The sequence below is a fragment of the Schistocerca gregaria genome, chromosome 1, assembly GCF_023897955.1.
Source record: "Schistocerca gregaria isolate iqSchGreg1 chromosome 1, iqSchGreg1.2, whole genome shotgun sequence".
NCBI lineage: Eukaryota > Metazoa > Arthropoda > Insecta > Orthoptera > Acrididae > Schistocerca > Schistocerca gregaria.
The window spans coordinates 804,954,878-804,972,487 of record NC_064920.1 but is presented as its reverse complement, the minus strand read 5'-3'; the positions used below and the strand labels follow the sequence as shown (position 1 = coordinate 804,972,487).

The following is a 17,610-nucleotide window of genomic DNA, read 5'->3' as shown; positions in this document are numbered from 1 at the left end:
CCACCGATTTAAATTTCTTCACCCCATCGAGGAATTATATCTCTGCAAAATGTTATGGAGGTGACTTTCTCGTCTGATAAAAATACCGAGCGGTCTAGAGCGCTGCAGTCGTGGACTGTGCGGCTGGTCCCGGCGGAGGAGGTTCTAGTCCTCCCTCGGGCATGGTGTGTGTGTGTGTGTGTGTGTGTGTGTGTGTGTGTGTGTGTGTGTGTGTGTGTGTGTTCGTCCTTAGGATAATTTAGGTTAAGTAGTGCGTCAGCTTAGGGACTGATGACCTTAGCAGTTAAGTCCCATAAGATTCCACACACATTTGATGAAAATAGCTTCCCACCAAGTTTAATTTACTAGTTAAGAAATTACTTTACAGAACATTAAGGTGGATGAGGAAGCGGTTCGAGAACGAAATGTCGATTTTTCTCCGTCGTTAATTTGAGGAAGAACGGTACCAGTAAAGTCCTGATTCTTTAAAGAATCGTACTCCCTTCTAATTACTTTGCAAATGAGTTAATGTGTTAAATATTTCACAATAAACATTTAAGCGAGAAAAAGTGTAAAAAAGGATGGAAATTATGTTTAATGTTCGCTGAAAGTCGATAGTGCTCTTATTACGAAAAAATGGATGAGTCTACTTTCTATAATTCGCACTCTGTTTTAAGCAAATGCTACTTTCTGACGCTTCTTACTGTTTAAGACATCTTATCTCATGAATTATGGGGTAAACAAGGATACGATTTTGCAGGTACATTCAGTGGCATCTGCGGATCATCACCAACATCTTTAACAATTTCCACCCCAGGCTGGGTCTGTTCGGAACGCAAACCTCGTCACCTAGTCCTGTTTTCCCGCCATCTTTTTGCGTACACTCTTTTTTCCAACACACTTCTCCACACCATTCAGCCTTCTATCCCTTGGTGTTCCTCTTGGTCGTTTCTTTCGCATCTCCATGTCACGTACTTTCTTGGTAATCCTCTTGTTTTCCATTCTTTTTAAGTGTATTACCATCTTAGACTTGGATGCATCCATCTTGCTCTGTAATGGTTTTTCTTTTAGTAATTCTTTTACCCTTTCATTCCTCTTCCATCTCTCCTTGTTACCCCTATTCTGCTTCTGAGGGTTTTCATTTCATATGTCTGTAACCTGCTTTCATGTCTTTTCTTCATTAACCATATTTCAGATGTATAGGTCAGCAATGGTGCGTAATTTCTGTAAATGATTCCTTTTCTTTTTCGTGGGACGTCTTTGTTTCAAGCCAGGCTCCTAATACTTCACAGCAATACGTCTGTCTATGTGCTATAATCATTCCCTCACTTCTTCCGGCCGGCCGGTGTGGCCGACCGGATATAGGCGCTTTAGTTATGAACCGCGCGACCACTACGGTCGCAGATCCGGAATCTGCCTCGGGCGTGGATGTGTGTAATGTCCTTAGGTTAGTTAGGTTTAAGTAGTTTTATGTCTAGGGGACTGATGGCCTAGATGTTAAGTCCCATAGTGCTCAGAGCCATTTGAACCATTTCACTTCTTCCACTTTCCTCGATCACACTTGGGAAGTATTTGACACTTTCCACCTTCTTCAACAGTTCATCTTCAGTTCTATGTCTGTTCTTACTATAGCCAGGATATCACATTTGATTACATTACATTTCATTCCCTACGATCCAGAAGAGTGGAGTAATGGTATTTGGAAGAGACAAAGAGATCAACGGGAATATTACTTTGAATGGAGACCCTCTCAAAGTCGTAGACAGTTTCACTTATTTAGGGAGTGAAGTATCTAGAGATGGAAGAATAACTAACGAAATTAATAGGTTACAGAAGGGAGGCAATTTCTACCAAGCAATAAAACACCTGATTTGGAATAAGGAACCTTCAGAAAAAGCAAAACTCCTAATGTATAGGAGTTATTATTTCCCTATTGTCAGCTATGGAGGAGAAACATGGACAATGACAGAAAGGGACTGGAGCAGACTGCAAGCAGGGGAAATGAAATTTCTCAGAGCACTTAAGGGAAAAACGAGAATGGATAGAGTAAGGAATGTAGATATTAGAAAGGACCTTAAACGAGAAAGTATGGGAGAAGAAATCGAGAAAAAAAGGGATTAAGATGGTACGGGCACAGAGTTTCTAAAATTATGGAAGAACTAAAGATGGATGGAAAAAGACCTAGAGGGCGCCCAAGAACACGATGCAAAACGTGAGTGAGATTATCTTTGGAAAGGAGAGGTGTGACCTGGCAGCAAGTGGAGGAAGAAAAGTGGTGGGAGGACCGAGCCAAATGGAGAGGACTCGTCAGCACCCAGACCCGGCAGTAGCTGGAGGGGGATCCGGATACATACCTACGATCTCGCTGTTTCTTCGCAGGTGTCCAGCTGGTCCTGAATCTCCTCGTCTCTGTCTCCCCTGTACCTATACATATATGTTGTGTAAGTCTGTATGTAACATGTCGCGTGAATAGTTAAAGGATAAAGAAGCAATAAATTAAAGCGTCATGCCTGAAGCGGCAGTTTTACTGCATGAATAGCGAAAATGTAGTATGCGATAAGCTTTCTTCGTTTTATTATTTTGTGGAGGAGTGTAAGCAAGAAAAAGGTTCGTAGAGGTGTGAAATTTGGTGTAAAGCTCGTTCCGAACCACGAAGTGCTCTCATTCTCAAATAATAGATGAAAATTATTAAGGGTATTTGCACGCTGTGAGTTACGCTGTCTCATAACATATAAACAGTTTCTAACAATAATATTTCTCTTCCAATGTTAAACCTTCAACATACAACTACACCCCTCCTTACGAGTAAATTAATATAACATTTTAAATTTTTAAATTCGGCAAATAATTATATGAAATCCTGAAAATCAAATTTTCTTTGCCCCTAGAAGCCGTTAGATAGGCTGCCCGATACCATGAGCCATGAACGGATTACTCCCTTAATGACATACATGTGTCCTGAGCACAGCCTTGTATGGAAGGGAGATGTGGACGATAAACAGATTAGACAAAAAAAGAATAGAAACTTTTGAAATGTGGTGCTAGAGAAGAAATTTAAAGATTATAATGCTTGGGTCGAATTACTGATGAGGTGGTACTCGATCAAGCTGGGAAAATAAGGAATTTATGGCATAACTTGATGAAAACAAGGCTTCACTTGATAGGATGCAAAATGAGATATTGAGTAATACGTAAGGTGGACCGACCGGAGTGGTCGTGCGGTTCTAGGCGCTACAGTCTGGAGCCGAGCGACCGCTCCGATCGCAGGTTCGAACCCTGCCTCGGGCATGGATGTTTGTGATGTCCTTAGGTTAGTTAGGTTTAAGTAGTTCTAAGTTCTAGGCGACTGATGACGTCAGAAGTTAAGTCTCATAGTGCTCACTGCCATTTGAACCATTTTGAAGGTGGTAATGGAGGGAAGTGTGTGAGGAGGGGGGAATAAAAGTTGTAGAGGAATATCAACAGTCGGCTACAATGGCCGTGTTCAAACGCATGTGGGCTGTAGTAGTTACACTGGTGAATCCAGACATTATGATCACCCCCCTAACAGCTTTTTGGCCCACATTTGGAACGCAGTACAGCTGCGATTTAATGTGGCATGGATCCGATAAGTCCTTGGTAGATTTCCAGAGGTAAACGGCACTAGATGACTTCGCACAGGTCACACAATTCCCATAAATCACTTAACGCTGGTTTGTGGGTGCGAAGATGGTACCTAATAGTGTCCCAGATGTGTCCCATAGCGTTTGTTTGTTTGGTCGGTTAGTTGGCTGATTCGAGGAGGGGACCAAACAGTGAAGTAATTGGCCCCATCATCTAAAGTGGGAGAAACCGAGGGAGGAACAACACAAACAGCACAGTCTAGTCAGGAGGAAGAGAAAACTGGCAAACAAAGAGGTAAAAGGAACATCGGGGCAGTAGAAAGATGAAAGAACAGGAAGGGGGTGATGGGAAATGGGGACAGCAGGGGTGGCTCAGAAACGCTACCACATTAGGGCATGAGCACCGCCACCGACCTGTCCTGATCCTCAAACAATACACCATGATCACGACTCATCGGAGACACCAGGAGAAGGAGACACAAGAAAGAGCAGGTAAAACATACGGAAAAAACGGCTGTGAGAACCTGGCCAGTGTGGAAACAATGCCAAGGCCTCCATAACCAACGCCAACATTCACTGTGTTATTTCAAGTCCAGAGAAAAATGCAAGTGCTTAAACCCGACAGGACCAACCGCTTTTGCAAAGGAATCTGAAGACAAACACAACCATGCAAGGGTCGTATTCTTACACCTGGGACAAGGAAGGTGGGAGGGAAATTTAGTGTACAGGGCCAAAAGATGGGGAAAGTCCAGCAAAATATGGATCACAGCGAGGGGAGCCCCACAACTACAACGCGTTGTAGCTTACTGAGGAGTAAAAAGCCATGGGTCAACATAGTACGACCGATACGAAGACGGTAAAGGATCGTAGATACCCGCCGGGAGAGACGGAGGAAATAACATCACGAGCTGAGAGTCTTCATGAGTGCATGAAAAGAGGAGGTAGCCCCTCAAGAGTCAACCCACAATTCAGTAAAAAGGGATTTGACACAAAGCCGCAAATCTGCCCCTAGAGAAGTCATGGAAAGTGGTGGGTAAGCCACCCTACCTCGATTCCAGCCAGACGATCAGCAAGTTCATTACATGGGGTACCTACAAGGCTGGGAACCCGTAGAAAATCAAGTCTCTGTATGCCCACATCTAAAATGATGGTTGCACGACTCGGCTGTTCGATACAGGATGTCAAATTAAAAGCCTTTCTGCCGTCTAATTGTCAACTTTATTTTACCTGGCAACCAGTTTCGGCGTTTTACTCGCCGTCTTCAGGACCATGACCGACGTGTCGGGAGATTCTACCTCGGTTGTCATCAAAACAGGAACCAGCAACACAGGCAATAGCAGAGTTGTGCTATAGCGATCATTTTTCATCTGCGGACTGTCAGCTGATGATGGATGAAGTTAAAAACGCTGAAACTGGTTGCCAAGTAAAATAAGGTAAGAAACTAGACGGCTGAAAGGCGTTTAATTTAACATCACATAGGAAATCAACCGTTCAAGCAGCATCACCAAGATTGGCGAGAAGTTCGTGGATGGCAGAGACCAAAGGGTGGCAGGAAAAACATCGAGCGATAGCCTGAAGGCCATTCATTGATGTTTGGACAACATGGTTGTGGAGTAGCAGCGCTTTATATAAAATTAACTTAATATTAAGAAAACAGTCTTAATCGCGTTTTTTATTTATTTAGTGCCAACCGGTTTCAGCCCATCGCAGGGGCCAGCTTCAGGGCGAACATACCGTGAAATTACAATATATATCTTAGACAAAACTAACGACAACCATCTTATAAGGGTGGATTATGTAAATATAGTGTTTTACCCGCTGGTCGACTGCTGGTGGCGCCACGTCTACCAAGGTGTAGCAGGAGACTGTAAAGAATTTACCTTATGCCTGGGTTTCTATAGCAAGCTATGAGCATGTAAGAGTAAGCAACGCCTCCAGCTGTGACCAGTAGTAGACGTCTAGGCTTAAAAATTGAAGTATTAATACAATTTGTGTAAGGTTATAATTTAAAGAAACAATGTTCATTTAAAAAAACACTGTTATAAAAAAAACATGAAAAAGTATGTGAAAAAAATTTTTCAACGTCAACCTTATAAAAGAACGTTACTAAGTTACCTTATCTTCATTCGTAATATACTATGGGGGAAGGAAACAATTTCCTGTCTGTATTCTATTTACTTTGTGCTTATTAACATCCTATTTCTCTTATTTAATAATGTAACAAGTTTAAGTGTGCCTATCTGTAATCGTATATACAGAGCCCTCTAGTCCAGGTACTATGGATGCCGTTGCCATGGTAGCGACCCAACATGGCTTTCCTCTCTGCTACGATGTTATCTGTTGCTTAGTCCAGCCCCTATGGACGCTGTTGTCATGGCAGCGGCGCAATATGGCTGCCCCCTTTGGCACGCTGCTATCCGTCGCCTAGGCAACTTTAGAATCGATACCACACTTCGGAGGGAATCCTTTCATGTGTCAAGGAGGGCAGGATATGAAGAGACAGCAGGCATCTGTAAGATGTGTAATTGAAAGAGAGAAGGGGACCTTGGGGCACACAGACTGTGTACCTTGGATGAGTTGTGGCAGCAGGCCTCCAGCCTGGTAGACTCCAAGGGGAGGTGGCCTGGGAGGCGGCTGAGGAAGAGGGACACTTCTCAGTCCAGGGAGGGGGAACGGCACCTGTTGGGGACGGAGGGAGCTGCATAGGAAGGGGGTAGGAGAAGGGGTAGGACGGGGTAAGGGGAAGGGAGGAGTGGGAGAGGATATAACAGAGGGAAAGATAGAAGTCATTAACACAGAGTGAAGCTGGTCATATTTCAGATGAGCCTCAGAGTAGGACAAACGATCAATGGACTTATACTCTTGTATTTTCTTTTCGTTCTTATAAATCTGGCAGTGTGGGAAGTGTGGAGAGTGGTCATGACAATTAAAACACACGAATGGTGAAACACAGAGATGCTCTTCATGGAATAAATGTCCACATTCACCACATAGACAGACTGCCTTAGAGCATGACAACATATGCCCAAAACGCAAATATCAAAGACTAATGGGTGGTGGGATGTATGGCTCCCATCACAGCAATAACACATAACCCTGACCTTCTCTAGGAGGTAACTGCATCAAATGTCAGAATAAAAGCGCCAGTATCAGTGCGATTGTCCTTACGACTTTTCTGAATACGCCATCATACCAGATTGATACGAGCTCCTCACCAGTTTGAAGGTTGAGGTCGCTTTGAAAAACTCCAAAAGGGGACCAAAAATGCCAAAAAGGAAGGGTGAAAAGGAAAAGGCAAGGGGAACAAATACCAGAAGAAATACAAGATACCAGGTGTCCGGGTGTACAGCCATATCGACGTAAGTAAGAACACCGAGAGAGGAGACGGATGCAGCCGAGGGGAAGATGGGGCAGAGGGGAAGGAACGAGGACAGGGAGGGAGGAGCGCTGGGAAGGATATGCAGCCCGGGAAGGAAGAATGGGCCGCTATAGCTCAGGGCCCCTTTTGCCCCAGGGGTCAACTCACGGAATAACCGTGTACACCTTGGGGGGGGGATCGAGTTGCGAGAGAAACTGTGGAAAACTGGTTCAATGGCTCTGAGCACTATGCAACTTAACTTCTGAGGTCATCAGTCGCCTACAACTTAGAACTAATTAAACCTAACTAACCTAAGGACATCACACACATCCATGCCCGAGGCAGGATTTGAACCTGCGACCGTAACGGTCGCTCGGCTCCAGACTGTAGCGCCTAGAACCGCAAGGCCACTCCGGCCGGCCTGTGGACAACTGCTGTGGTTCTAAATTAGACTTTGTGCCTATCTGTACTTGAAAATGACTTGAAGAATCACCGCCGCCTAGCAGAGAGATGACATGCCAAATGTGCATGACAGATATTACTAATATGAAAACATTGCACCATACGTTGCTACGTCATAAAAAGATAAGAAGTAAAAAATCGAACCTAGTTAATCAACAAAGATCAGACGTAATTTCATTATTTACGAGTATCTGCCTTTATAATAATGAGGTGTTCTTATGTGGTCGAATGAACTACTGCGATATTCATTAACGACCACTAAACCCGAAAACAATTTTGTCTGAGGCAATCAAATATGAAGAACTGCAACGAGGATGGAGCACGCAATTCTCTACGGTATGCATGCATACGCCGTAAAATGTGGATATATTAGTAATGCGAAGTAAAGTGACGAAGTCATTCATAAAAAAGATAAGGATTCGACTCTGCTTCCAAAATATGACGAAAGGAAGCTTTAAAGAAAACAATAATACGACGATGGTTTCTAAAGAGGGAGGTCAAGATTTTCTCCTATTTACTCTCTTTCAAGAGCGAAATTTGCCTCTAACAACATACGCGTACAATACTTTGAATACTTCGTTTTAATTATTCATATTTGGCATTCGGCCGTCATCATGCTGCCTTCCATCGTAAAATTTAATGTCATCGCATACACATAAACACATATTTTACAATACGTGTAATTAGATACACTAACTTAGCTGGGAAAGTATAAGGAAGAAAACGAGCCGTGACACATTCAAGACAAACACACAGGCAAAGCATCTGCGATGATTTTGGGAAATCATGGAACATCTGAGCCTGCTTAATCGCCTGAGTATCTCTTGAACGAGACACCAGTGACTTAATCACTACGCCATCTTTCGCGGCTTGTCAACTTTTCTCTGAAACCTTATGAACTCGTGGCCGTGTCAGTAGACACCCCGGGTATAAATCGGAGATCTGATGCAGCTGCTTTGGTGTAAGGAAAAATCTTGTAGGAAACCGCATACCACCTGCTGCCGCCAGACAACACGATGTCTATGGACAGTGCCATCAACTAGCCTCTTCCTTGCTCCCACCTCACCTCACAGGAGCTACGGGACGACGCAAAATAACGAGGCGTACCGCACTTTATTCAAAGTCTCGCACGTCTCTCGCTCAGACCTAACGACGATTTAAACAGCACTCTAACGGAATTACGTGACTAGCTTAAAGACCAACACAATTCGTATGCAACATGCTTAATCAGATGCCAACTGTGGCACACACACACACACACACACACACACACACACAGCGCGCGCACGTAGAACTTAAAGAGCCCAAGGAACACGCTACGACTTACTAAACAGGAAATAAACATTTCTTCTGTCTGGAAAGCCAAAAGACGTTTCTAACTAAAGACGTCCCATTATGGCCACACAGGCAAAGCAAAAATTCATTTAACTGTTAATAATAACAGGCCCTTCGCCAAGCACTCTAAAGAGACGTAATAAACAGAAAAAGAGAAGGAGAATAGGACTGATAAACACGAATAGAGAGATTCAATTCAATTTAATGTTTACACCATTAGAAGTTGGACCTCTGATCTCTAACACCGGCCATAAATTTTACAGTGTTGTTGCCATACGTGCTTTACATTCCTTCAACAGTGTTTCGTTAACAGTAAAGAGCATTAATATCTAACAAAGAAATGAAACAAAAGTTTATATGATATAGGGAAAATGTATCTAGCTAAACAACTTGCCTTTTAAATTATTAACCTAAAATGTTATGAAATAAATGACTGTTTTTTATTACCTTGGTAGTACTTGACCATAGCGAAGCCTGTATTAACTGTACATAGCGTTACATTTAAAGCTATTACTTTCATACTACCGTAAAATGTCGGCCTTAGTATTCTTCTGTACCAATAATCTCGATGTGGATGACCATATCTATCCACACTGAGTACTGAAACCAACTCTTAAGATTTCAGTGTTCCGTTAAGAGAACACAATGTATTTTAGTCCTAGTTACTGGATGAGTTTTTGCCTTCTAGGAGGGACTCCTGTTCATTTGAAGCTGCTGCATCGCACTCTACACCGCGTTCCTTGTCTTTTCCATTAAAGGCTGATACCCACAAATAACGCCAGGGTCCGTTGTAACGGCAATTAGAGGTCCAAGAAATAACTCTGTTCTCAGTATCGAAGTAACACATTATGTTTACCTTCTCGTACGAGCTGGTTATTCGGACCTATTGATGTCTGGTCGATATTCAGGTTGTGCAATTTGCCAGGTAGAATTGTAGAAACGACTACATTTGTGTACCAGTTGCAATAATATAAACTTTATGAAATTGAAGGTCGAGGGGGAGAGTAAGGAAATGGAAGGGAAGGGAAGGGAAGGGAAGGGAAGGGAAGGGAAGGGAAGGGAAGGAACTAATGATATCAGCTGCATCGGGACTTTATGCGGAACCAGCGGCGCCGAGTGAAAATTTGTGTCGCACTGGGACTCGAACCCGGGATCTTCTGCTTAGTACGTGTTTGCGTTAACAACTGCGCCACCCGGACACAGTGTAAATCGCAAATGTGAAGACAATATCGGCACACTCTCTGGTCGACTAAGATTCCCACTTAGCGTCACCATTTATCTGCAGTCACCATCCATGTCCTCCGAGCTCACTAATTTTAAATTCTTGCTGGAGACCGAATGTGATTGTACATCAGCACTGACGGTTATGGGTTATGGATTCATAGCCCATCGAGGCGTGTCAGTTATATGAATGAGTAATGCTGTTCTTTCGGACATGTCCATATAATGTTCATATAAATATTAACTTTACTCGGTATATTCAGATATACCGGGTGATCAAAAAGTGAGTATAAATTTGAAAACTTAATGTAAACCATGGAATAATGTAGATAGAGAGGTAAAAATTGCCACACATGCTTGGGATGACATGGGGTTTTATTAGAACAAAAAAAAAACAAAAACAAAAAAACGAAGTTCACAAAATGTCAGACAGATTGCTCTGGACAGCAAAACTGCTACCGTGGCGGGTGAGAGGTACGCCGATATGTTACAGAATCGCATCATCCCCAGCCTGGCTGACAAACATCTGCTGGAACGTACGATGTGTATGCGATGTAGGATGTGGCGCTCCATCCCATATTGCTATACGCGTGAAAGATCTCTTGCGCGCGTCGTTTGGTGATGATCGTGTGCTCAGCCGCCACTTTCATCATGCTTGGCCTCCCAGTTCCCCAGACCACAGTCCGTGCGATTATTGGCTTTGGGGTTACCTGAAGTCGCAAGTGTATCGTGATCGACCGACGTCTCTAGAGACACTGAAAGACAACATCCGACGCCAATGCCTCACCATAACTTCGGACATGCTTTACAGTGTTGTTCACAACATTACTCCTCGACTACAGCTATTGTTGAGGAATGATGGTGGACATATTGAGCATTTCCTGAAAAAAACACCATCTTTGCTTTGTCTTACCTGCGCTGTTTAAAAGCTCAAATCCTCTAAAGTGATACCCTCAAGGCTACACAAGTGCACCATTGCTCTGAAACCTCAAAATTGAACTCTGTTGTACAAGGCAGATGATGTTGTTTTGGGGACTCTGTCGAAATTTGTACAGTGGTGCCCTTGCCGATTTATGGTAAAGTATTAGGTACCCTGTTGTAAAGAAAGACATTTCTACTAATTTTTGAACTTAGAATTCAGCACTCAATCTTCATCGGTATAAAGAAAATTAAGTGCTAGTAGAAGATATACCGGGTGATCAAAAAAGTCAGTATAAATTTGAAAACTGAATAAATCACGGAATAATGTAGATAGAGAGGCTAAGGCTTACAATTGGCGTACTCCTCATCTAGGTTTCCTGGATGTAGTCTTTGACGAGGATCAAACCTAGTAAAGCAATGCGGTCTTCAAATAAAGCTTCTGGCTGTGAACAGCTTTACTTTACTGACCATCCATGCTAAAGCACAATATATAAACAATCACATCTCCTTATCAGTTATTTCACTCGGCTTTCGTTGCACTCAAGAGAAAAATGAAGGAACATCTTGGTTTTACGTCCGTCCACTACAAAGTCATTAAAGATGGCATGAGCTCCAGTTCTGAGGTGAATGGGAAGACGACCGCCCTAGACGGGATCGGTTTTCGTGATTTTGCCGCTGTCCACCGGCCACTGGTCAGGTGAACGAATATCGCCTGGACGCTCAAGATTTCCTTTCTCTCTTTCCCTGTCCTCACTGTGACGTGGTAGTCAAATGTTACAGACCTTCCAATGTGCCTCCTACTCGCCGTGCACTCAACTCTACATCACGTAACTGCAAAGTGTGCGGACTGTTCCTTAAGTTTCGTTATAACATTGCTTCATTATCACATAAGCGACACAGAAACAGGGACAAAAAAGTTCGCACCTCGAGCTCATCCAGCACGTCTCTTCCAACTACAAGCTGTCCTATGTGTTAGAAAACCAGTCTGTGGTAAGATTACTTATGATATTACGTGTCTATCAAGCACAGGCTACCCAACAGACTAGAGAACCATGTGATGTAATATTTAAATATTACTGGATGCCAAAGACATTGCCAGACTGAAGCAGTAGGGTTAAGGTTCAGTGAAATAACTCCTTACCTTTAAGTAGTTGCGCAATTTCTCGTGCTATAGCGTGGCTCTTGGGAACAGCAGGTCGGATCGAACCTGTAAAGTGACAGAAAAGGATTACATTTACAAACATGTCCTCCTTTATGATGCTTTTGTGATATTAGGCCTCAAACAAAACATTTGTTACTGTCAGTTACAACATTCTCACGAATAACAAGTATTTTTCCAGTAGCATAAATGTTTGTGATTAGGTTCCTCATTTCGTCGTATTTATGAATTTTACAGGTGACCAGACTGAAAAGTGCCTACATTTTCCCCATCAATCAGTACGTTGGAATCGATCGATGTCACGTGATTATCGTTCTCTTTCGTTGTTGCAGCTGGGGTTGTCTACAGTGTCCTACAGTAACCAATGGCTGTCGATGATAATCGTAAATCTTTCATTATTAATTTTATTAATAAACCAGTTATTTTCAAGCTTTTTGGGTCCACGGCTCCCTTGACCTGAACATAAACATCTGCGGCTCCTTTCACATATGACATTTGATTCTAACTGCGGGGTACCTTAAGTTTCGGGGAAAAAAGAACTTTTTCTTTATTTATTGTTGAAAAAACACATTTTAATGAACTTTAAATGTCATTACATCTTATTCTTGGAACGAAATCAATAGGGAGAATGATCTTGCTTTTTTTTCATAATGGGTTCTTCAAGTCTCGGCACAAGATTTGAAACTGCGACTCGCATCTCTTAGTCCACGTTCATTCGCGATCTGTATTTCATGATGATAACTGCCAATGCTAAAAAACCTACGTCAAGTAGGTAGGATGTTGCAAAAAGTATGAAAACTCGTAGGGCCATGTTACCTACTTACTGGTATTCCTCATTCACAAAGTTCAAAATTACAAGCAGTGATTAGGAAACGGACTTCGATTTCAATACGGAGTCCGAAGAAATATCAATAAACGGTCTTGTTCTTCAGTAGCGTGGAAGTAATGTACTGGAAGGATTTCTGATCCAGTTAATCCGCTTCTTTTGGAAAGTAGCTATTTTAGAAAGTAAGCGCTGGTTTCAGTTAGTGATGCACAAACATGGACTTCGATTATTCACTCAGCTGAAAGTCACTGTCTTCTACTAAAACCGCCTATAGTTCAGGGTAAACGTTATGTACGAGTACATCTTTATCATCAAGCTCCCACAATACCAGACCATCATGTTCCACGATGCTGGCGCGCTGTATATCACAACTAGCGCACTCCTTTTTCGTTTAATCAGAAGGGAAATAAACAAAATTATTATTTTTATGAAACCAACGAGAAGCCCGTACTGTGAGGCTGTGCGAGCCGAGACGAACAGTTTGAAAACCGTTGCACTTTGCGAAATAAACGCTATATTCCTTGGACTTCACTAGAACTCAGATCGTGCAACTAGAGTACAGAATACGGACTGATCATTGGCGAAAGTGTGACTACCATTTCAAAAGAGCAAACAAGTCCCATATCGTAGCAACAGATTACTGGTATGTCCTACGTATTTATCTAACAAGGACGACGGACTTACGTAGTCGACATATAGCGGGCGGCACAATAAATGAATGAGAATTTTGCCCGTGCTTCTTCAGTACGCCTAACAAAAGGGAAACGAGGGAGAAAAATATAATGAACGGAAGTCGACGGACCTCTGTAGATAACGGAACTACTGCGCTTAATTAAAAAGCCGCCGCACTGCAGCAACGGATAAATTTCTTCTAGAAAACGGCAACTATGTAACACCAAATATCAGAAGATAGTAGGTCCTACTCAAAAAACGGGTGTTTTCTGCATCCTCTACAGCACAGTGTCGTCTTGTCCGAAAATATGTTATGATAAAGATTTCACACAAAAAGTTCTCAGACCGTTTACAGCGGGAGCTAAGATGGACTGTTTATCGTCGGGTTCCTAGTGTAGGTGGAAAAATTCTTTCGATTTGCTTCATCCATGCGTCAGATTGAGCACAAGCGCAACCCTTCGGAAACCTGTTTTATGAGAAGTTCAAATGGTTCAAATGGCTCTCAGCACTATGGGACTTAACTTCTAAGGTCATCAGTCCCCTAGAACTTAGACCTACTTAAAACTAACTAACCTAAGGACATCACACACATCCATGCCCAAGGCAGGATTCGGACCTGCGATCGTAGCGGTCGCGCGGTTCCAGACTGAAGCGTCTAGAACCGCTCGGCCACCCGGCCTGCTTTATGAGAAGTAACTGCAATTCAGGGTGATCGATAGTCAGGTTCACTCTACAATGTTCTCACTTCCCCCTTTCCCCGCCTCCGTTCCTCGGGGAATGTTCTCGGATGGGGAAGGAAATATGCTGAGATTTTGTACGAGAAACCATTCGCTTCAAGTGATTTAGGACAGTTTATTGACTCCCACTCGTACCGAATACCAGTCCAACGTGTTAATAACACTAAATAGTTTTGTCTTCTTAACTATAAGATGATTTAAATTCACACAAAAATTTTGCTGTGGTGACAAATGTGATGGGATAGCGTTATGCACATATACAGATGGCGGCTGTATCACGTACACAAGTTATAAAAGGACAGAGCACTGGCGAAGCTGCCACTTGTCTTCACATGATACCTGTGAAAAGGTTTCCGACGTGATTACCGCCGCACGTCGGGGATTAACAGACTGAATGTGGAATGGAACTTAGAGCTACACGCAAGGGACATGCCATTTCGGAAATCGTTACGGAATTCGATGTTCCGAGATCCACAGCGTCAAGAGTCTGCTGAGAACACCAAATTTCAGGCATTTCCTCTCACCACGGACAACGCAGTGTTCGACGGCGTTCACTGAACGACCGAGAGCAGCAGCGTTTGCGTACAGTTGTCGGAGCTAACAGACAAGCAACAATGCGTGAAATAACTGCAGAAATCCATGTGGGGCGTACGACGAACATATCCGTTAGGACAGAGCGGCGAAATTTTGCGTTAATGGGCTATGCCAGCAGACGACCGACGCGACTGTCTTTGCTAACAGCAAGACATCGCATGCAGATATTTGGCTGGAATCCAGACGGCTGGTAAGCTGTGGCTTGCTCCGATGAGTCCCGATCTCAGTTAGTAAAGACTGATGGTAGGGTCCGAGTGTGGCGCAGACCCCACGAAGCCAATGGACCCATGTTGTCAACAACACACTGTCCACACTAGAGGTGGCTCCATAATAGTGTGGGCTGTGTTTGCAAGAAATGGACCGAGTCCTCTCGTCCAGCTGAATCGATCATTAACAGGAAATGGTTGTGTTCGGCTACTTGGAAACCATTTTCACTCCTTCATGGATTTCATGTTCCCAAATACGCCAGCGGGCCACAATTTCTCGCGATTGGTTTGGAGAACATTCTGGACAATTCGAACGAATGATCTGTCCATCCACATCACCCACCATGAATCCCATCGAACATTTAAGGGACATAATCGGTAGTTCAGCTCGTGCACAAAATCCTGCACGGGAAACGCTCAGTACTTCTGCACGAGACATTCTACAACTTGTTGAGTGTATGCCACATCGAGTTGTTGCACTACGCCGGGCAGACGGAGGTCCGACACGATATTAGAAGGTATCTCACGACTTTTGTCACCTCAGTGTAGTTTAAGGTCCATATTCCGGAGATATGGAACTTGGCGAGGTTAGTCGTATTTCCTGTAACGACAGTTCTTTGCAGGCAGTTTCTGTAGCAGCGATAGGTAATAGTGCAATAGCGTGGTATCAAGTCTGGGAAGTATAATACTTAATTTGGCAACAGGAGTAATCAAATCCATTATCGATAAATTCGTAAGCACCTGTTTAGATGTAACTAATAAATGGTAGTGTATTTACATGGTCATTCATGACGTAGACGGCATTCGCTCAATAGGATACTGTGGCAATAAGAAAATACCAGAGGGAGAAAACCACGGTAGGAAAACGCATTGAAACCCCAGAGCAGATAACGCTCTAATTTATTTGTAAAAATGAGACTGGAACAGAAATGAACATTTTTATTGATGTTTTGATTTATTTCAAACTACGTTTCTTCTAGGCCATTAGAAATCTGATTAGAGTCTGGCAAAGCGAGACATTAAAAAGGAAAAGAAAAGAAAAGAGATTTCATTGGTTTCAGCAATGTTTTGGTTTCATTGCATTGCATTGAAACAAGCGTTCAGTTCATACCGCTGTGGAATGCAAGGAAAAAAACCGCAAATTGGCATTCATAATTAGAAGAACAACACCAAAAATGCAACAGGAGCGTAATATGTAAGAAATTACCCACGCAACCTGCCAATGATGATGCCTTGCAGAAAATAAAGGCGAATCGCGTATGGAACTAAAATTGTGTTTTACTCAGTTGCTGTTAGACGGTCCATAAGTAAAAAGTATCAATATACCGTAAAAGAAATAGGTGTTTCACTGTGTTTTTCTAATTTGCACCTCTAAGGGAATGAACTAGGTGATGAAAATTTTTATGAAAATATCTCGTTATATTAAAACATACATAACGCTAAATATCCGAAAACTGTCATTTGACTTCGAAATAAGTATTTGTAATAGAATGAAAGAACAACACAAAAGAGAGGGTAATAAAGGATATCAGAATCGCTTTTTGGTCAGAAGCACATTAAGAAAAGAGAAGGTTTCTATGGCCTTAATTAACTTGAACAGTTTAGAAGATGTGCAATTCGTGAACAACATAAAAATTCGATTAAACAAAAACAAAACAAAAATCAATGTAGGGCATAGAGTGTACGCGAGCGAAGCAGTGGGCGCTTAGTCCGGCCAGACGTAAACTTCCGTATGTCGTCGTTCATGCGTCACAACCAGCACTCCTACACATTATCCAGTTTCCGTACAGAGGGAGTCGCTGCCTGTTATCGGCGGATCATACGACACTGCAGTGCCTGTATTGTTATGAAGTACGGAGCCTTCCGAACATGGATGCATGCATTGTGGTCGTTCCCTCGTACAGCTGATGGTTGTTCGTATTCTCAACTAACAACACGTTTCATGTATTTCATGACGACAGTAGTTGCCGCAGTGCCTGTTCCTTCAGACATGCACGCATGTTCGAAGGAACACTGCAACGTACTTTTTTACAATACAGGCACTGCAATATTGCATTATGACATACATACGTCCAACAAATCTAAATCCGCGTTACACAGCCTCTAACACTGGTAATGGAATCAGTTCGGCAAGGGAGAGTCTCCTCAAGTTTCTTCAGCTGAAGGCACTCATAGATCCCGCAGGGCTACCAGATTGCGGGTATGTTGATAGGTATGTTTAAGCCACCGCCGTAAATAGTTTCAGAAATTTAGTGTGTGGTTAGTGTCGGGTGATTTGATAGTCCAGTCGAGATGGGATAGGTGCCTGAGTGCTCGTCAAACTTGAAAACTGTGTGCAGTCGCCGGGCGGGGTAGCTGTGCGGTCTGGGACGCCTCGCCGAAGTTCGCGCTGCTGCCTCCATCGGAGGTTCGAGTCCTCCCTTGGGCATGTGTGTGTGTGTGTGTGTGTGTGTGTGTGTGTGTGTGTGTGTGTGTGGTCCTTAGCGTAGGTTAGTTTAAGTTAGATTGAGTACTGTGCAAGCCTAGGGACCGATGACC

General features: G+C 43.1%; 1 protein-coding gene across 1 annotated transcript in view; it reads right to left on the bottom strand.

Annotated features, from left to right (window-relative positions):
• LOC126270326 (CAP-Gly domain-containing linker protein 1-like) overlaps positions 1–17,610 on the bottom strand; it is a 536,038-nt gene that overhangs the window by 394,532 nt on the left and 123,896 nt on the right. The window contains 1 exon segment of the mRNA XM_049974062.1: positions 12,020–12,085. The gene's annotated coding sequence lies outside the window, so the exon portion shown is untranslated.